Source organism: Carica papaya, chromosome 1, assembly GCF_054855325.1.
Source record: "Carica papaya isolate Zhongbai chromosome 1, ASM5485532v1, whole genome shotgun sequence".
NCBI lineage: Eukaryota > Viridiplantae > Streptophyta > Magnoliopsida > Brassicales > Caricaceae > Carica > Carica papaya.
The window spans coordinates 2420021-2442156 of record NC_142309.1 but is presented as its reverse complement, the minus strand read 5'-3'; the positions used below and the strand labels follow the sequence as shown (position 1 = coordinate 2442156).

The following is a 22136-nucleotide window of genomic DNA, read 5'->3' as shown; positions in this document are numbered from 1 at the left end:
ATTTCCAAGTTTTCATGCTGAAAATGAAAAAATTTACTGTAGCGTTCAAACATATCTGTAAGATAATATTTCGTCAAAAACTTAAATTAGAATTTTTGAGTGCCTGAATTATCTATAGTATGTGTCTTGATTATATACGAACTACTTATATTAGAATTTTATGATATTCAAATATTTTGAATCAGAATTATTAAAATCATTTTACTCTCGAACCAACTGAGTTCTTAGTGGATGAAGAAATGAATTTTTTACTTCAAATTCGAGTATAAAATAGTATATGAAAGTTTAGTTTGATATATCAATTAAAATGATAAAAAAGTAAAGATATATACAGTATAAAATAGGTCACGTTATTTGTAAAATACTTTAAAAATGAAAAAATTACAATATTAATAAGATATATAGATGACATACTTCTAATTGGAGATCTTGAATGTGAACTTATAAAACTCATAAATATCCTTACCAAAGAATTCGAGATAAACGGTCTAAAAAGTTTGAAATACTTCTTTAGGATGAAGGTGAATTGATCGAGAAAATGTATCATAAAGAAAATATGTAGTTAATTTTTTATTTTAAAAGACAAAAATAATTTGTTACAAACTAACAGAGACTTCTATGCAACCAAATATCAATATCATGCACGACGAGGAGACCTTAGCATACACAAGGCTTAATATAAGATTTATAGTACATATAGTTAGTCAATTTACGAATAATTCAATTAGAAAATATTTTAAAGTTGTTAATTGAATCTTGTGGTACTTTAAAATAACAAAGTGGCAAGAATCCACTTTAAATATACAAATTTAATTTAATTATCTTTATTCAATATAATAATAAGTTTTTAATTATATAAAATAATATGTACTCAAATTTGATATATATATATATATTATATTTAGTTACTAAACGTAAAATATTAATTAAAATTAATTCTTATGATTAATACTATTTTGATTAATACCTTTAAATATAACAAAAATAAGGAGGACCTCTAATTAATAATTGATTAATTTATAAAATAATTTTTATTTATTTCTACAAAAATGTATACTTAAATTTATTATTATTAATACATGAATATACAATATTTTTATTGATTTTATATTATAGTTAATGATAAGAATATTATAATATTCTACAGTACTTACCAGAGTCCGCTGCGTGGTGGACGGTCCGCGTCGAAGCCACGCAAGCAGAGGTAAGTATGCAGAACGTACGGTCCAGATTTTTGAGATCCAACGGCCACTGTTAAAGGGAGGGTTAAATGACCAACATACCCTTAATGGAATCGTAGATCGAACGGTCAGATATCGTGCCCAACGGTCTAAAATACATCCCACTAAATATATATACACCTTGCATCCGCCGACTTCGAAACCTGAAGAGAGAAGGGAAGGAGAGAGAGAGGGCCGATCAGGTGAGAGAGGAAGGGAGCGGCAGCCAGTAGAAGGAAAAAAGGGGTGCGGCGGTGGCAGGCAAGCAGTCGAGGAAGCCCAATTACTGTGTGTGGTCAAGTAGCCGCCGCCGCAGGCGAGCAGGAGCCAAGAGATCTTGTGAGTTCTGTCGTGGATTGATTTATTTCCAAGAATTATTATGTCCTCACTTTAGTTTAAACAAAAGACTGGCTTCTTGCATTGGGATTCTCAAAAAAGTTTTACTTGATCATAAGAACCATAAGGCTCCTCCTTTGGCTATCTCTATTTCGAAGAATTCCCGCATCTTTTTATATACGATTCTCGAGAATGTATTTTCATAAGAACGAAAAGAGTGGCAGAGTCTAGATTTTCGAGAATGTTTTAAATGAAGATGATGAAGACTTGATACTCGGTCTCTAATTTGTCCTCCGAAAGTGTTGGATTTTCTGATAAGCAGATAAAAGGTACCGTCTGTGTTTCACCAAGAATCCGACTCTTCGACGTTGATAAGATGCATATACCAAGAAATAAAGGAGTCGGTCTTTTCTGGCTCAATTTGTTCCAAGAAATTCTGCATATTGTTTTGTTAATCAAAGGAAAACAAACATCCTTCATTTATTCTGATCCATCTCTTTCTGTCATATTCAATTCAATTCTTCTAGCATTTTGAAAATTTTCAAATTTGCGTTAGTTTTCTTTCTTTTTTTCTTTTGCTTGTTGTAGGGGTGGAGGGGGACAGAAGAGGGTTTTATCTCCTAGATGAAAATTTTGTTTCCAGCAGATTTTATTCTGCCCGTTCCAATAGTTCAAGATGGTGTATTGGCGTTTAATACGAAACATCCATAGCCAGCAATCCTGGTATGGAATTATATTGCCTCTGGTTGTACATTTGGCATTCAAGTTTTCAATTCTGGCTGTCAATTCATCTTTTTTTCTTAAAAAGAAAGGTCATTAAAAAAGTTGTTGATTTTAGTGTAGGAATATTTTGGTGGTGGTTTCTAAATGTCTTTGTAAAATGCTTAAGTAGGTGTTAAGAGGTGAGGAAATGTTATGAAGTGAGAATAATTTCAATGCAGAGAGCCTAAAAGATTTGAGGTTTTGATTGATATATCTGACCTTTGCATGCTAGTAGTGGATGATGCTTGGCAGGTCAAAAGATCTGATATCTTACTCTTGACTTGATGAAACATTTGTGTGGACTTTGAAGTTCTTTCATTGTTTTAGGACGTGTACAGACACAATTTTATTTGATTGTATTGTTATCCCAATCTGCATTGATACTGAAGTAGTGATAGTTTTTTGTTTCATGTGATCTAATGTTTGGCGAGATTTTTCTTCATTCCGTTGGTTTTTTTCACTCGGAGTTTCTGTGAATAAAAACAGCTGGAAAAATGAAGGAAAACAAAAGAACAGAGAGAACAAAGAAAAGGGCAATTAAACTGCCTGGAGAAACAAGTTTTTCAGGTATCTGTGTGTGGAAGGAGGGAGCCTAGGTGGATAAATTTGCTGGGATAGACACACATCATGCAGAAAATGCGCACGTTGTTTGGGTGCAGCAGCGATGGACGTGCATGCTCTACAAAAGCCCGAGGCACACTCACCATTGAGCTCGCACAGACTGCAATGTGCCACCCTGCAGTCGCCCTGTCTCTGTTTCCAGCCATTCTGCCTCTGTTGCAAAAACAGGAGATAACCCCTGTTTCAGTCCTGTTTTTCAGATTCAAACAAGTAATTTTCCTCCTCCAAGGCTCAACATCATCTGATATTTTTGTTATATTGGACAAATAAGGTTGATTTGTTTAATGAGGGATTTGGAGATAAAGCGAACCTAGGCATCACACATAGAGTTTCTTAGACATCACATCTTAGAAGTTGTAAGCATCATATTTCAGGATTTGATTATATTTTACAACTAGGAAACTGAGAAGCTCTCAAAATATTGTTGAATAATTAAATGATCAATAAATAAAATTACAAAATTGTTTTCTTTAAATATCTTTTCCTAATAGAGTTAGATTAGAAAATAATAAATTTGTAAAATTAGAAATACTAATCCTAGTAAGAATAAGAACCTAACACACTAATAATATTAGTAATACTAATAAGAATAAAAATCCTAAATTACTAAAATTATAATAATAATCTTAAATAATAATATAATTATTATAATTTCTAATTTATTTAGGAGATCTAATGCTAACCCATTCTGCATCAGTTTGTGATGAATCAATACCATTTTATAGCATATGTTCGCACACTTAATTTGATTAAATTGTGATTCTTGTCTCATGATTAACTATAAAATTTAGAACTCTAATTATACCCAAAGTGCAGAACTTATGTGTGTAAGTAGTAGTCTAAAAAAACATGTTGAGATCATCAAAGCAATACAAAAAATTGCCATTTAATGTCTTCACCACTTCCCTTCTTTATATATAAAAAAAAGCTCCTCCACCACTTTACCAGGGATATTCTTCACTTGCTTTCTTAAGATACATGTTTTTAGTTAGAGTTCGAGTAAATCCATTTAAATAGCCTAAGCACAATGTGAGAATGTTGGGCATCTGTTTATATAGCTCTTGGGAGACCCTATATATGCTATATTTATCTGTTGCTATAAGGGAAACCAAGTCTCTTGCTCCACCTGATGGCCACAAGCCTCTGAGATTTTTTTAGTGATTTGATCATCGAAGACTCTATATTGCTTTTGCTTGCCGATTTTCAAGCATGGGAATGCATGAAACTCCAAGAACAGAAATAGAAAAGCGCAAAAGAAAATTAGGGGTTGGAGTTTGATTCTTTTGCTAGTAAATCATGGTACCATAAGAAAATGCAGCTGTCAATGCTAAAATTTGTAATCTTGCCGCTATTATTCACCATTAATTCTATTTACATGTTTAGAAAATTTCATTGGCCAGATTGATGCACATTTCCAATAAACATGTCCTGGATTTTCTTCTGCTTTCCGTTTTCTTAAGCTTTGTTGCAGCTGCCATGACAATTACTGGGACGATTCAACTAGTAATTCAGGTAACCTCATTGCAACGGTTGTGGTAATTGAGTGTAGAAAATTTCTTTGGTAAGATTGATGCACATTTCCAATAAAAATGTCCTGGATTTTCTTTTGCTTTCCTTTTTCTTAAGCTTTGTTGCAGCTGCCATGGCAATTACTTGAGACCATTCAACTAGTAATTCAGGTAACCTCATTGCAACGGTTGTAGTAATCGAGTTTAGAAAATTTCATTGGTCAGATTGATTCACATTTCCAAGAAGCATGTCATGGATTTTTCTTCTTCTTTCCATTTTCTTAATCTTTGTTGCAGCTGCCATGATAAGTACTTGGGACCATTCAACTAGTAATTCAGGTAACTTCATTGCAACGGTTGTGGTAATTAAGGTGTTTGCCTCCCAAAATAAATTATGTTTTTTGCTCCTTGCATTTGGTTGGATTTTAATTGAAGCTAGTTTAATAAGACTAAGCACATTTTGAAACTAGTAAGCCTTAGCTTTACTGAAATCTAGCGGAGGTTGGGTGGCCTTTCATCAAAACTAATTTTTCCAAACCAATAGAATTCTTGTCCTAGTTAAGTCAAGTATGGATTTTCAGAATTTTAAATGAATTCTATTTAAGTTCTTATATATAGTGTTTAGAAGTTAGTAACTCATTAAATTTTAAAATTTTAAATTGAGAGAAAGCGAGAATTTTTTTGACAGAGACTGACGTCCAATCTGACATTCGTCGTCTGATATCAGGTACATGAATTTTATCTATTAAAAATTAAATTTTATTTTTAAACAGATAAGTTTATAAAAATTAAAATATAGTATTATTTTTAATAAAATATTAATACATTAATATTATTTTTATATTTAAAATTTTTAAGAATTCAAAAATTATTTTGAAAAATATTATGTATTAATTTTGGAGGGATAGTATTACATACCCTTCATTAAATAGTAGATCTAACGGTCAGAAATAACATCTTAAATCCAACGGTCCAAAATCCATCCTACTAAATATATATACACCCTGCATCCGCCATCTACGGACCCTGCAGGGACAAGCGAAGGGGAGAGAGAGAGAGAGAGAGAGAGATCAGGTGAGAGAGGAAGGGAGCGGCAGTAGAAGAAAAAAAAGGGGTGCGGCGATAGCAGGGAGGCAGCCGACGAGGCCATATTACTGTGTGTAGCCAAGTGGCCTCCGCCACAGGTGAGCAGGAGCCAAGAGATCGTAGCCGGTGGTCAAAACCCCAATTTTTGAATTGTGAGGCAATTTCTTTTCATTCCTTTACAAATGCGTGAATCATTTGATTTTAATACTCAGTTTGGTGGGTGCGTGATTCTGAAACCGGAAAACACCCTCAAGTGGCCGAAGAATCACCGATGCCGACAAAGGAAATAAAAGCCGAAAGAGGAGAGCCACGAAATAGTGAAACGCGAACCCTGCGGACTTCGACGCCTTTTTCCGTTCCAGTTTCCGGTAATAAGTATCAGTTTGACTATAAACGCAAGAACAACTTAATTAAGGCTTTGAAGAAATCCATTTAACTAACCGGAGCTAATTTTCCTTTGAAACTAAGACTTAAGATGCGAGAATTCTTGGAAACTCAAGAGCAGAATTCCTCGAGTTTCTCCACATCTCATGAAAAGTATTTCGTTTTGTCTCATACAATCCCTTGAAAATGCCCTATCTGATTTGGTTCTTTTCAAAAGCTCAAATTTTTTATAGCCAGATACAACCCACAGTTGAAGTTGCATTTGAACGTTTTAGACATTGATAAGATGCGTATATGTGAAGTTTGAGTTATTTAAGGAGTTGTCTTGTGCGTTCTGTTTTGGCTCAATTCATTTCCAAGAAAATATGTCTTTGAGTTTTTGTTTGAACCAAGGATTGTCTTGTTTTGTTGAGTTTCTTGAAAAAGTTTTACTTAATGATAAAAACCATAAGGACTTGCTCATTCATGTTTATCTCAATCTTTTCAAAGAACTACTGCATCTTGAGTTTTAGTTTAAAGTGGATTCTGACTTCTTGAATCATGATTTTTGAGAAAGTTTTACTTGATGATAAGATGCATATACAGAAGGTCGAGTTCTTTTAAGGAGTCAGCCTTGTGGGTTCTGTTATGGCTCAATTTCTTTTCAAGAAATGCTGTGTCTTGAGTTTTTATTTAAACTGAAGTCTTTCTTCTTTCCTTGGATTTCTCGAGAAAATTTGACTTAACGATATAAATCATAAGGACTTGCAAGTTCTTGTTAGCTCAATTTTTTTCCAAGAAATGTTGAGTTTTTGTTTAATGAATATTGGCTCGTTGAACTAGGATTCTCAAGAAAGTTTTACTGGATGATAAAATCAAGAAGGACTTGATGAAGGTTTTGATGAGATGCAATTACCAATAGTGGCCGATATGTTTAAACTAAAATCAATGTACAGGACATTCTTGGAAACTCAAGATAGATATTCTTCAAGTTTCTGCAAATCTCAAGAACAATGTTTTGGCTCAATTCATTTCCAAGAAATCTTGTCTTGAGTTTTTGTTTAAACCAAAGTCTTTATTTTTTCATTGGGTTTCTTGAGAAAGTTTACCTTAGTGGTAAAAACCATAAGGACTTGTGGGTTCATGTTAGCTCAATTGTTTTTCCAAATATTACTACATTTTGAGTTTTTGTTTAAAATGGACACTGCCTCCTTAATCAAGATTCTCGAGAAAGTTTTATTTGATGATGAAATCGAGATCTTGATGAAAGTTCTCAATAGATGCAATTAGTAATAGCAGCCGGTTTTCTGTTTAAAGTAAAACCAATATACAGGAATTCTTGGAAACTCGATAGAGATATTCTTCAAGTTTTTATACATTTAAAGAACAATATTTTGGCTCAATTCATTTCCAAGAATTCCTATGTCTTGGGTTTTTCTTTAAACTAATAACTTTCTTCTTTCATTTGATATCTTGAGAAAGTTTTGGTTAATAATAAAAACTATAAGGACTTGTGGGTTTATGTTAGCTCAAGAAAGTTTTATTTGATGATGTCTTGGGTTTTTCTTTAAACTAATAACTTTCTTCTTTCATTTGATATCTTGAGAAAGTTTTGGTTAATAATAAAAACTATAAGGACTTGTGGGTTTATGTTAGCTCGAGAAAGTTTTATTTGATGATGAAATCGAGATCTTGATGAAAGTTCTCAATAGATGCAATTAGTAATAGCAGCCAGTTTTCTGTTTAAAGTAAAACCAATATACAGGAATTCTTGGAAACTCGATAGAGATATTCTTCAAGTTTTTATACATTTCAAGAACAATATTTTGGCTCAATTCATTTCCAAGAAATCCTATGTCTTGGGTTTTTCTTTAAACTAATAACTTTCTTCTTTCATTTGATATCTTGAGAAAGTTTTGGTTAATAATAAAAACTATAAGGACTTGTGGGTTTATGTTAGCTCAATTTTTTCTCCAAGAATTACCGCATCTTAAGTTTCAGTTTAAAATGAACTCTGGCTCCTTGAATTAGGATTCTTGAGAAAGTTTTACTTGATAAAATCGAGGACTTGATGAAGGTTTTGAAGAGATGCAATTACTAATGACAGCCTGTTTTCTGTTGATGCACATTTCTGTTGATGAAGATTTTGTAGTTTTATTTTAAATAGAAGACAACCTTCTTGCATTTAAATTCTCAAGAAAGTTTTACTTGATGATGAAAACAAACAATAAGGTCTTGATTCAGGTTTTAAAGAGATGCAGTTGTCTTGTTTGTGCTTATCCTGAATTGGTTTTATTACCAACATTGAATTTTTAAATTGCTTTGGCATTATTGGATCACAGTATCAATACGGCTATTGATACTGCGGCCTAGACTTTTTTTAGGGCGAATTCTGTGCTTAAGATACTGTTTCCCGTGCTTTCGAAGTGGGGATTTCAGTTAACTCGGGGATGCTCATTTGTACAACATATACAATTGGTTGACCAAGTGAAAATTTTTTCAAGGAAAGTTTTGATTTGATTAATTTATGGATTTCCAGACTATGAAAGCATGATGATGTTTAGAAGGGCTTGGCTATTCCCTACAACCTTGAAGGAGAAGTTGAAGTTGTATTCACAAATGTAGTTTGGAGACCTGTGTTCTCTGTAGGTGGTGGCTTTAACAGAAAAGCAGGTTATGAAGAAGTTTATATCATGGTTCGAGGAGATAATATGGAGGAATTGTTGGTAGCTTTCAAATATTATCTTTTAGATTTATCTTCTTCCTCTTCTTCTTCTGAAGAGGAAGGCCCTTATTCTACATGTTTGCAAATAGTAGGTGATCGTACTGTGTATTCTTCTGAACTCAAATCTGCATTCTTATTCTGCTGTAATGTCATTTTAAGTCATATATTTAGAATTGAGTGGTTAGTATTGATTGTTATGTGTGTTGTTTTTATACCTTGTTACTAATGGTGGTTAAGCTGGAACGTAGTATTTTTATATGCAAGAATGCTATGGTATTCATTTGGTTGTTCCTGGAAGATTCACTGTCTTGTTGGTGATAAAAAATAAAATCCAGCCATTTGTTATATTGTAGAGATGCTTCTTTCTCACTCCCTTATTTTTATGATTCAAAACATCATAATGAACATGCAAATTGCCACTGGTGGTATTTGAATTAAAATAAATCAAATCAAAAGACTTCAATCTTATACAACTGAGCTAGAAGAGAAAGCACATATGTTTGCAAATGTGATTTTTATTATGTTCTGTAAGCTACCAATGCTTGATATAAAACGATAGAATCTTAGGATGTCAAAAGTATGAAAAGTGTGCTTTTGATATTTTATATAGTGGCATATGATTGGATCTTCCAAATAGTTCCTGAACTGTTGTACATAGTGGTAACCAAGGAGTTGGTTGGCAAGATCGATTATTTTTCAACCAAAATACCTTATATGATTTTCTGATGGCTATAGATTGTGCTTTAGTTGCTCGTGCACTGGCATTCTTGTCACTTCTTCTGTTGAAGTTGGCATAATGGTTCTAATGTGGTTTTGCTCAAGTAAATGTGCAACATCTGTAAGTCTATTCACGGGAAATGTTGAGAACCTAGTTAACCCATTTGTTGCTTTGCAGGACTATGTTCAATGAGTTTTGTCAAAGGTGCAAATTAAAGGTTCTTAAATAATTTTTTTTTTATTTAGTTGTTGTGGTACAGTAAGTAATGACCTTATAGATTTATGTTAGACATATTTCTTCAACTATAGTAAAACAGAGAAAACGAGCGAGCATTATTAGTAGCTACTTGGAATTCAGTTGATGATCTAATTACTGAGAGGATTTTTTTTTGTTTTGGTAATCAAAGGAAAACAAACATCCTTCATTGATTCTGATCCATCTCTTGCTGTCACATTCAATTCAATTCTTCTAGCATTTTGAAAATTTTCAAATTTGCATTAGTTTTCTTTCTTTTTTTCTTTTACTTGTTATGGGGGTGGAGGGGGACAAAAGAGGGTTTTATCTCCTAGATGGCTATTTTGTTTCCAGCAGATTTTATTCTGCCCGTTCCGATAGTTCAAGATGGTGCATTGATGATTAATATGAAACATCGATAGCCAGCAATCCTTTTATGGAATTATACTGCTTCTGGTTGTACATTTGGCATTCAAGTTCTCAGTTCTGGTAGTCAATTCATCTTTCCTTAAAACAAAAAAAAAGTTCTTGAAAAATTTGTTGATTTTAGTGTGGGAATATTTTTGTAGGTGTTTCTAAATGTCGTCGTAAAGTGCTTAAGTAGGTGTTAAGAGGTAAAGAAATGTTATGAAGTGAGAATAATTTCAATGTAGAGAGTTTAAAAGATTTGAGGTTTTGATTGATATATCTGACATTTGCATGCTAGTAGTGGATGCTTGGCAGGCCAAAAGATCTGATATTTTAATCTTTACTTGATGAAACATAAGTGAGAACTTTGAAGTTTTTTCATTGTTTTAGGACGTGTACAGACTCAATTTTATTTGATTGTATTGTTATCCCAATCTGCATTGATAGTAAAGTTGTGATAGTTTTCTTGTTTCATCTGATCTAATGTTTGGGAAGATTTTTCTTCATTCTTTTGGTTTTTTCACTCGGGGTTATTGAGAATTGAAACAGCCGGAAAAATTAAGGAAAACAAAAAACAGAGAGAACAAAGAAAAGGGCAATTAAACTGCCAGGAAAAACAAGTTTTCAGGTACCTTGATTCGATTACAAGGTGGGGAGGATGATGTGATAATCATATCAACTGTGAGATGTAACGGGACTGGATCAGTTGGTTTTCTTTTGAATAATCAGAGGGCAAATGTAACATATTTCGTTTTTCATATATATGTCATGAAAATCGAAAGGTATGATGTATTTACAGGTACTGTATGTAGATATTAAGGAATGAGGCAACTCTAAGTAACAGCGGCTCAGTCTGGCAGAAACTGATAAATGATGCCAGACAGCGCAGATGTCTGCATAATGCTGATGAAGATAAAAGTTGTCTGAGGCAATTACTGCTGCCTTGGTCAAAATTGATCAAGTTGGCATGGTACTCAATATGGACTCTCTAAATCTCAAGGAAGCTAGATGGATGGTACGTTTTATTTTTTCTTTCTTTTGGTACGTATTATTTTTTCTTTCTTTAATATGATCATTCATGAAATTTCTCTACAAGGCTAATACATGAATGAGTTTTAATACGTTTGAATTGCTTATTGTCTGAGGCTAATACGTTTCAATATGAAAAATAAGTTTGGTTCAGCAACGATTTCTGGAAATCTATTGCAAAGATCAAAGATCCTGAGACCTTCAAGCAACTTTGTAGCTTGTTAAAAAAGCTATCAAGTGGTTGGCGTCAATCAGAAAATGAAAGAAATGTTGTCTCACTTGATGGAACATGTTCTCAGCTGTTGGAGCAGTATCCAATAAACAGCAATCTGATTCTGCTTTGGGCTGTTGAAATTCACAAGGAGACTTCATTCCAAATTCAGGTTCTGAAGGTTTGGGATTTTTTGCTGCCTTCTGGAATCCTGAAGCTTGCGAAGTGCCTTGATAACATATTTGGAAATTACACAGTTGACGAAATGAATCACTATAAGATCAATTATTTTTCAAGCAAAATATTTTCTGTGATTTTCTGATGGCTCAAGATTGTGCTTTAGTTGCTCATGCACCTTCAATCTTGTCACTTATTCTGTTGAAGTTGGCATAATGGCTGATCTAATGTGGTAGGCTATGTGGTTTTGCTCAAGTTAATATGCAACATTTGTGGAAGGCAATCTCTTCACGGGAAATGGTGAGAACTTAATTTACCCATTTGTTGCTTTGCAGGACTCTATTCAATGAGATTTGTCAAAGATGCAAATGAAAGGTTCTTAAATAATTTTCTTTTTATTTAGTTGTTGTGGTACATTAAGTAATGATCATATAGATTTATGTTAGACATATTTCTTCAACTATAGTAAAACAGAGAACGCGTACAAGCATTTTTAGTAACTGTTCTCTTTCTTTTTGAAAATTTCTTCGCAATTCTTCTAGCATTTTGAAAATTTTCAAATTTCCTTTAGTTTTCTTTCTTTTTTCCTTTTACTTGTTGTAGGGGTGGAGGGGGACAGAAGAGGGTTTTATCTCCTAGATGACAATTTTGTTTCCAGCAGATTTAATCTGCCCATTCCAATAGTTCAAGATGGTGCATTGGTGATTAATCTGAAACATCCATTGCCAGCAATCCTTGTATGGAATTATATTGCCTCTGGTTATATATTTGGCATTCAAATTTTCAGTTATGGTAGTCAATTCATCTTTTCTTCTTGAAAAAAAAAGGTCATTGAAAAAGTTGTTGATTTTAGTGCAGGAATATTTTGATAGGTGGTTTCTAAATGCCTTCATGAAGTGCTTAAGTAGATGTTAAGTGCCTCTTGGGGTAAAGTGCCTCTTCAACTTATGTTTACTTCTGCTTAACTCTTGTATGTAGAAAATGAGACTCAATTTTTTATTTTTACTGCCAGTTTATAAGCTGCTTTCTTTAACTCATATAATTATCTAATTTACTTTATTAATCCCAAAGATGAATAATGAAAATATTTATTCCAAAGTTCCTCCCTGGACCTGCCAAAGAGTACCTTTCCAATGAATGTCCACTCTTTTTGTACTTGGTTGGGCATGTCCATAATGTCTTCTAAATTTTCCCTTTGATCTTCTTGACTACTACTTTCAAATTTTGGGGTGTTGTACATTCTTGTTGCGGTTATGGACTCACACCTTGATCCTGTCAAGGTTTCTGATGTCTTCATCCGACTTCTGTTCCTGTGGGAAATATATGCTCATGAAGGATAACATTTCTGAGTATGATAATGTTACTTGTCTCGATATCCTGTAGCTTGTATCCCATGGTACCAGAAGGATACCTTAGAAATATGCATTTCTTGGCCCATTTTATTTTTGTCTCCACACAAACAATACATGCATATATATATATATATATATATATATATATATTGATTTTAGTTGTGATTCGGAAAAACTTGAAGCAAGAAGAAAAGGGTAAAGGAAAATGGAGTCGACATTTGTTATGAAGAAGAAGAAGATTAAGAGCAGAAGTTTGCTTGATATGGTGTTTTCTTAGTTTTTTACAGATGTTTTTGACAGAGATCTTTATAAAGACTAGGTTCTCCTTCACCCCTCCATATCTTTTCTTTGTGCTTATAAAAATTATAGACACATATATCTGAATATCTATATGATTGATTAATTTTATAAGAAGTGATAAATATTGATCAAAGTCAGATATGCAAAAAATGAGCTAAACAAAATAGTTATTCATTATTTCTCTCAAATGTATTTGAGTTAATATTAACCACTACTTGGCTGAATGGTTGATAAGTTCTTTTTTATATTTCCGTGTTTTATTGTTTAACTGTTATTTTTTTATTGTGTTACGATTGATGTTTATGCATTATTTATTAGTTTTTAGAAAGTAAAAATTTATTTATGTTTTAATTTTGAAGCTTCTAAATATTCTATGCAAATGAGTGGTAATTACTTTTTGTATTAGCAGTTTTAACTTGCTGTCTCCCAATATGTATATACATATACATATATGTGCGTATACAAAAGGTCGATAAGATTCCTGAGACTTTTGAATCAGTTTGGACTTACCTGAAATCCTTTATTCCTCTGATTGAAGAAATACATTCTGATTTGTCATCAAGCTTGGAATCAATTTCTTAGACAACTCCCACTTTTGAAATTTTGAGCATTGAAATATCTGAAGGTTATAAGCCTCCCAATAACTTGTTCTATACTATTACAGTGAAAAGTAATAATCCAAAAAAGTATCAGTCAAAGGTAGGAGATCTTATTGCCTTGACTGGAGTAAGGCCAAAATGTATTGATGATCTCAACGAGCCAAGCAGACCTTATCTCATTGCTCATGTTTATCGGGTAGACAAATGTAAGTTTGATAGCTTCTTTATCCTCTCGTCGAAGCCTATTGCGAACGAGGATGGCATAGGAACTGGTAAGAATTTGTTACTTAGAGAAGATAATAGGAAAACCATGAATCAGAGAAATGTTTTTCTGAGTTTATCTCATTAACATTTTTTTTTTTGAGATAATGAACGGGCGGGCCAGCATTTTAACCCTTCAAAAACCAACCTTCTAGACCGAACCAATCTTCAACCATCCTAATGCCCTCACTTGAGTTTATCTCATTAACATGACCACGAGTGTTCGAATATGAAAAGCAATAGACCCGAAGCACATGCAGTCAAACTTGAATATAATCAAGAATGCATGTCAACCAGTGTCTTATGTAAGTGGTAAAAGTATTTTTTAAATTAAAATGAATTAATCACTCCAAATAAAAACCATGAATCAGAGACAAATGTTTTTATGAGTTTATCTCATTAACATTACAACGAGTGTTCGAATATGAAAAGCAATAGATCCGAAGCTCAAGTGGACAAACTTGAAGATAATAAAAAATGTGTCAACTAGTGTAAGTGGTAAAAGTACTTTTTCAATTCAAATGGATTAATTGCTCTAAATTTTCATTCATTTCCAATTTATAGCTAGTAATTTTTATGTCTTATTATTGCAAGGGAGTAAATTAGGTTGTGCGGCCCGTTTATCTGAATAGATTGAACCTCCTCGAGTTTCAAATATCTTGAGCATGATTCGTTCTTTCAATTTAAATAATTCCTAGGAAACTGCAACTTCAAGTTGTATTGCAACAAGGGAGTGTCACCATGAGAAAACTGTGAAATTGATTTGGGGACCTCCAGGGATTGCCAAGACAAGGCTCAAGTTTACACAATCCATAAGAGAATTTGAGACAAATACGTTTCAAAAGAAGAAAGTGGATTCACGGTAAATGATCGTTCTGTTGATGGATTTCAAGGTAACGATGAGGATGTGTTAATCATATCAACTGTGAGATCCAACGGAACTAGATCAGTTGGTTTTCTTTTGTATAATCAAAGGGCAAATGTGGCTCTAACTTGTATAAGGTATCATACTAAACATAAGATAGTAATTCAGATTCAACATATTTCGCTTTCCGTTTTTTTGTCACTCAAACTGAAAGTTATGATATGCTTACAGGTACTGTATGTGGATATTAGGGAATGAGGCAATTGTAAGTAATAATGTCTCTCAGTCTGGTAGAAACTGATAAAAGATGCCAGGCTGTGCGGATATAGGCATAATGCTGATGAAGATAAAAGCTTGTCTAAGGCAATTACTGCTACCTTGGTTGAAATCATTCAAGTTGGTATGGTGCTAAAATCATTTAGATCTTTTAGCTTAAGATACGAGAACATAACATCAAGATCAACTCACGAGTGGTTAAACAATAATATTAACTGAGAATTCTGATAAAATATTTTAAGATAATTCCTACAGACTCAAGGATCCATAGTCATTTCTAGAGATTATGTACATGTATAAAATTGTGAACTGTAAACTGTGATTATGGTCAGAACTATGCACACATATAATAGTCTTGAGTGTCTTCCCAATTTTTGAGGTCTTTGCTATTTTTACTTTAAAATTTAAAATAGAAAAGTTTACTTTGATGTTCAATCAAGTAAATCTGTAAGATAATATGTTCTCAAAAGCTTAAATTAGATACTATTTGATTTGTTTCTTGATTATATAAAAACTACCTATATTAGAATTTTATTATTCACTATTTGAATATTATGTTTTGATTCGATTCAATAATAAAATAATTATTAGATTCTGAATCAGAGTCATTTTACTTTCGGGTCCAACTGAGTCTTTAGTGGGTCAAGTTTAAATAGATTAGTTTCTTCAATTTCAAAAACAATCATCTAATTAAAAATTCAGTCAAATTTTTACTTTTTGCACTACAGAGTTCAACGAGGGATCACCTAAGTGCGCTTGGTGAAATTAGGAAACAAATACAGTAATGATGTAAATAGTTTTTTATTATGATTCGTGACATTATTTTTCAGGATAATCTGCAGGAAATTTCAAAAATAGGTTCGCTTCCGGTGAGGATGAAGGATGGATGCATACAAAGAATTGCTTTGGAGTGGCTGGCGAAAATCAGGTTTTGAACTAGAGTAAAATCAAATTACAGAGAGGGAAAGTGTACAAATCTTAAGATTTGTGAAAATTTTATCATACCTTACTAGTTTTGATAATAATGGTATCACCTAAGTTGATTATATTTTCTTGCCAGAAGATATTCCACATTCAATAAGAAGGGAAGTAAAGCTGGGGGATTGAAGCAGAGAGAGGGAAGATTATATCCTCAATTTTCTAACTTGGGATCTCTGATTCTCTGAAATCTTAAGATTTATGAAGATTTTACCAATAACCTCTATCTAGATGTATATACTTATTTGTTTTCTAATAAAATTTGTTTAAGTTAAATAATTTTTAACCCTTTTTCTTTTTATAATCCCAAACAGTTCATGAAGATTTTTACCCAGATAACCAAAAAAATTACATTAACTAAATTTTCAAGAATATACCAAAATTGGATTGGATTGCATTGGATTGCATTTATGTTAATTAATGAAGACGAATAATAACAATTAATTCGGCGGGAGAGAAACTTTTGATTCTCCCTAGGAACAGATTTAATTGCTTTGGTTTCCCAAAATGAATTAATTCCCGCCTTTAAAAATTCAAACATTATATATATATATATATATATATATATATATATATATTAACTGTGATTGGAAAAAGCTGGAAGGAAGAAGAAAAGGGTAAAGGAAAATGGAGATGACATCTGTTAAGAAGGCGAAGAAGAAGAAGATCAAGAGCAGAAAGTTACTCGATATGGTGTTTTCTTAGATGTTCTCAACACAAATCTTTACAAAGACAAGGTTCTGCTTCATCCCTTTATATCTCTTCTCTCCGCTTATACAAACTATACATATATATATATGAATATATGATTGATTAACCTAATAAAAATTGATAAATTTTGATAAAAATCAGATATCCCAAAAACGACCCAAAGAAAATAGTTACCCGCTCTCTCTCAAATGTATTTGAGTTAATGCTCTCATGTCTTCTTATTTGAGTATTACCTTTTATTGTACTATGATTGATTGATGTTTATTTATTATTGCTAAATGAAAATGTATCTCTGCTAATGATTTTGAAACTTCTTATGCAAAGGAGTGTTAATTACTTTTTATAAACTTCAGCATTTCTAACTTGATGTCTCTCAATATTATATATATATGTATCTATGTATACACCAGATCGGTAAGATTCCGGATACTTTTGAATCAGTTTGGAGTTACCTGGATTCGTTCATTCCCCCTCTCATTGAAGAAATACATTCTGATTTGTCATCAAGCTTGAAATCAATTTCTCAAACAACACCAACCTGTAAAATACTGAGCGTTGAAAAATCTATTGGTCGTAAATCTCTTAAGCTTTGGTTCTATACAATTATAGTTAAAAGTAATAATGTAGACAAGTATCAGCCAGAGGTGGGAGATCTTATTGCCTTGACAGAAGTAAGGCCAAAATGTATTGATGATCTCAATAGGCCAAACAGACCTTATCTCATTGTTTATGTTTATGGGGTAGACAAAGATGAGCCTGATAGATTCTTTTGTACGCTCATCGAAGCCTATTGTGAACAAAGATAGCCTGGAAACTAATAGTAATTTCTTATTTCGAGAAGATAATAGATTAATTTTGAAGAAGAGAGAAATGCTTTTTGGAGTTTATCTCATTAACATGACAACAACGAGTCTTCGAATATGGAATGCATTGAGCCCAGAACTTGAAGGGACAGACTTGAAAATAATCAAGAATGTGTATCAACCAATGTCTTATTAAGTGGTAAAACTACCTTTTTAGTTCGAATGAATTAATTATTCCAAATTGTGATTCTTTTTAATTTATAGCTAGTCATTTCTATGTTCCATTACTGCAGGGGAGTAAACCAGGCTGTGCTGCCTGTTTATCTGAACAGATTGACAGTCCTGGAGTTTCAAATATCTTGAGTTTGATTCGATCTTTCGAGTTAAATGATTCCCAGGAAGCTGCAATTTTAATTTGTATCAGAACAAGGGAGTGTCACCATGATAACACTGTGAAATTGATTTGGGGACCTCCACCTCCAGGGACTGGCAAGACAAAGACAGTGGGATTGCTCGTGTTTGCCCTTCTTAAACTAAAATGCAGAACTCTCACATGTGCGCCCACCAACACTGCTGTCCTGGAAGTGACAACGCGACTCATGGGATTAGTTTTGGAGAGGCTTGAATATGACACTTATGGACTTGGAGATATTGTTTTGTTTGGAAATGGGAAACGATTGAAAATTGATGAACGCGATGATCTTCTTGATGTCTTTCTTGATTATCGTGTTGAAATGCTTTACTGTTGTTTCACACCATCCTATGGTTGGAATGCTACTTTATTGTCCATGTTATCTTTGCTCAAGGACCCCGAAGAGCAATATGAGAGGTATTGAACGACAATGAGGAAGAAGAAAATAATCCTGGAATTCATGAGAATGAAGAAATGGGTGAGAATCAAAAAATGGAGCATAACAGAAAAGTGTGGTATCAAGTTATCTTGAAGTCCTTGAAGGGAAATCAAGAGAGAAAAAACAAAGTGTCTGGTGAAAAAAAATCAGAAGAAAAACAATGTGATGATCCTCTCACATTTGAGGAGTTTCTAAAGAAAAGATTCAAATGTTATTCTGAGCGGCTCAAGTTTTGCATTGTCAATTTGTATACACGTTTACTGACTTCTATCATTTCAAAAAATATCGTAGTAAACATGACAAAAACTCTCAATCGGCTCAAGTATCTTGAGAAAGTTTTGCACAGATGTACTCTTAGTGATGGCGGGCTACAGCAAGTCCGTAGAGATATTCATGATGGAAAGACAACATCTCTCAGCATTAGATTTAGTCGTGCAATAAAAAACTTCTGGAAAATCCTAAAATTGCTGCCTCTAAAATTTGCAGTTCCAGATTTCATTGAGAAATATTTGATAAAAGACTTCTGCTTAGCAAATGCAACATTGGTTTTTTGTACTGCATCAAGATCTGCTAAGTTGCAGACCAAAGAAATGGCTCTGCTAGAATTGTTGGTTATTGATGAAGCAGCTCAGCTTAAAGAATGTGAATCTGTCATTCCTTCACAACGTCCAGGTTTACACCACGCGATTCTTATAGGTGATGAGCTTCAACTGCCTGCAATGGTGCAAAGTCCGGTAATGAGATAGCATTACCATTTTTCTATTGTTCTAATATTTGGGTAATTTTATTTGTCTGACTGGTCTAGGTGTGTATGGGTGATAGATTTCTGAGAATGCTGAATTTGGAAGAAGCTTGTTTCAGAGGTTGGTTTATTAGGATATCGGAAACATCTGCTAAATATCCAGTACCGAATGCATCCTTCGATAAGTCTTTTTCCAAACAAAGAGTTCTATAATGGGCAAATTCGTGATGCTCCTGATGTACAGCAAAGAAGTTACAAGAAGAAACTTCTTGATGGAAATATGTATAGCTCATACTCATTTATCAACATAGCTCGTGGAAAAGAACAATTCGATGCAGGACATAGCCGCAAAAGCATGGTTGAAGTTGCTGTGGCATCTCAGATTGTTGATAACCTTTTCAAAGATATTCAATTTTTAATTGTTTTAGCGTTCATTGCTATTTCTTGCAAAAGAAGTAACCAAGTTTATATAACTGGCTTGGCTTAGAGTGTTACCCTTGTCCAATTCAGAGTTTAGGCAGAAGAGAGATAAAATCAGTATAGGCATTGTTTCGCCTTACAAGGCTCAAGTTTACGCGATCAAGGAGAGAATTGGAGACAAATATGTTCCAAACAAAGAGAGTGGATTCACAGTAAATGTTCGTTCTGTTGATGGATTCCAAGGTGGTGAGGAGGACGTGATAATCATATCAACTGTGAGATGTAACGGCATTGGATCAATTGGTTTCCTTTCGAATAATCAGAGGGCGAATGTGGCTCTAACTCGTGCAAGGCATTATACCCAAAAAGAAAATAATAATTCAGATTCAACATATTTCGTTTTCCGTTTCTTTGTCACTGAAACCGAAAGGTATGATGTATTTACAGGTAGTGTATGTGGATATTAGGGAATGAGGCAACCCTAAGTAACAGCGGTTCTGTCTGGCAGAAACATATAAACAATGTCAGACAGCGCGGATGTCTGCATAATGCCGATGAAGATAAAAGCTTGTCTGAGGCAATTATTGCTGTCTTATTTGAAATCGATCAAGTTGATATGATACTAAATATGAACTCTCTAAATCTCAAGGAAGCTAGATGGATGGTATGATCCTTTTCATTTTTTATTTCTTTAATATGATTATTTATGAAATTTCTCTATAAGGCTAGTACGTTTTAAATATAAAATAGATTTGGTTCAGCAACAATTTCCGGAAATCTATTGCAAAGATCAAAGATCCCAAGACCATTAAGGAACTTTCTAACTTGCTAAAAAGGCTATTGAGTGGCTGGCGCAAATCAGAAGACGAAAGAAATGTTGTCTCACTTGATGGAACATCTTCCCAACTATTGGAGCATTATCCAACAAACAGCAATCTGATTCTGCTCTGGGCAGTTGAAATTCACAAGGAGACTTCATACCAAATTCAGGTTTTGAAGGTTTGGCATGTTCAGCCGCCTTCTGAAATCCTAAAACTCATGAAGCGCCTTGATAACATATTCGGAAATTACACAGTTGATAAAATGAATCGCTGCAAATATCAGTGCATGGAAGGGTATGAATTAATTCCTTTAATTATCTGAGTTTTAATTTGAGACACAAAAAAATGTTGGTTTATAAAATAAGCAATTCAAATTGTAGATTCTAACTAACAAGTAATGATATATCAGATTATTAACCATAAAGTTTCTGGCAGGAACTATGTTGTTCCAAAGAGATGGCCAGTGTATCACGCAGGATCTTCTAGTGAGAACGTATTTTTCGAAGATGGTCCATTATCCAAATCATTTCAGTTTCTCAGCTTAAGGGACAAAAATTTCAGAGGATCTTCCAAGTACAATTTCAGAGGAAGGAGATGCAGGGGATTCTAGTGGAGAAAAGCAGAAGATCTTTTGGAACATTTTCTGGTTTTTTGATTTCTCTTTTATTTCTCTATTATTACATATATATATATATATGTGTATGATTATTTGTATAATCATTACAGGCTGCAATTATTCTACGCAAATTTCGAAATTTTTTATGCCTTCATTATCTTTACCTTCGAATTGAAAGTGGAAAATTTTAAACTCCGTTTTTTCAGCCCTTCAGCAAGGATTTCCAAAAGTCTTCAGCGAGGATTAAGGACCCAGATGCATACAAGAATCGTCAGTCTGCCCGACAAGCTTTTGGGTGGCTGGCAAAAATCAGGTTTTGAAATTCGAAGTCTGTTTTGGACATTTGAAATTCATGAGGAAACCTCATGCCATATCCAAGTTCTAAAAGTTTGTGAGGTTCTGCCTTCATCTGACATTCCAAAGCTCGCACAGCACCTTGATAACATTTCAGAAATCATACAGCGACAAGATAAATCGCTGGAAATGCAAGTTCATCGAAGAAGTATACCTCTAACTCAGACTTCATTAATTCATCTTAATATATTTGACAGCCTCCACCTTGTTTAATTATGAACAAAACATGAATACATTGCTCAAAATGAAATTAAAAAAAAAAACACTACAGAAGCTTTAAAATCATAAATATTCATTTTTGTTTATATGCTGTTTATGACTAAAAGATTAGTCATCGTCTTATTCCAATGAGATAATAAGTTCGAGTGAGTATACTTTACTAGTTTTCATAATAATGATAATAACCAAACTGATTATATTTTCAGGTCAGATGATATTCCATGTTCAATAAAAAGGGAAGTATAACTGAGGGATTGAAACAGAGAAAGGGAAGAGACTTGGCATAATACACACAGTATTTTTATGAAACAATATATATTGGAAAATATTTGCTTTTCTTTTTCATATGCTTTAGAAGTTAAAAGCATTTGATCATATTTATACATCTCCCTTATTTCCTTAATTACTGTTTATATTTTATTCATACTTGTTGATTGTGCATGTCTCGCAATCCATACCAAATTTTATGAAGATTTGGCAAAGACCCTCACCCTCTACCTCTTTCATTAGCTTCATGGTTTTTTCTCTTCACTTTTGCTAGTTTAGTTTCTCATGACAGAATCATTCAGA

General features: G+C 33.3%; 1 long non-coding RNA gene and 1 pseudogene across 5 annotated transcripts; both read left to right on the top strand.

The window, feature by feature from the left end:
• Positions 1–1364: 1364 nt before the first annotated feature.
• LOC148269081 (uncharacterized) lies at positions 1365–13189 on the top strand. Of its 4 annotated transcripts, none has more exons than XR_015817159.1 (6): positions 1365–1885; positions 2145–2279; positions 2717–4786; positions 10781–11773; positions 12002–12135; positions 12257–13189. It is a non-coding gene; the product is annotated as an uncharacterized LOC148269081 (long non-coding RNA). The 4 variants fall into 4 exon arrangements; XR_015817158.1 differs by having other exon boundaries at positions 12252–13189; XR_015817157.1 differs by having other exon boundaries at positions 12002–13189.
• Positions 13190–13273: 84 nt separating this feature from the next.
• LOC110810233 (uncharacterized) lies at positions 13274–21882 on the top strand (annotated as a pseudogene). The gene is made up of 12 exons (XR_015814616.1): positions 13274–13304; positions 13457–13627; positions 17350–17411; positions 17485–17742; positions 17837–19128; positions 19217–19565; positions 19654–19908; positions 20004–20220; positions 20307–20671; positions 20813–21023; positions 21200–21495; positions 21773–21882. The product of XR_015814616.1 is annotated as an uncharacterized LOC110810233 (transcript).
• Positions 21883–22136: the final 254 nt, after the last annotated feature.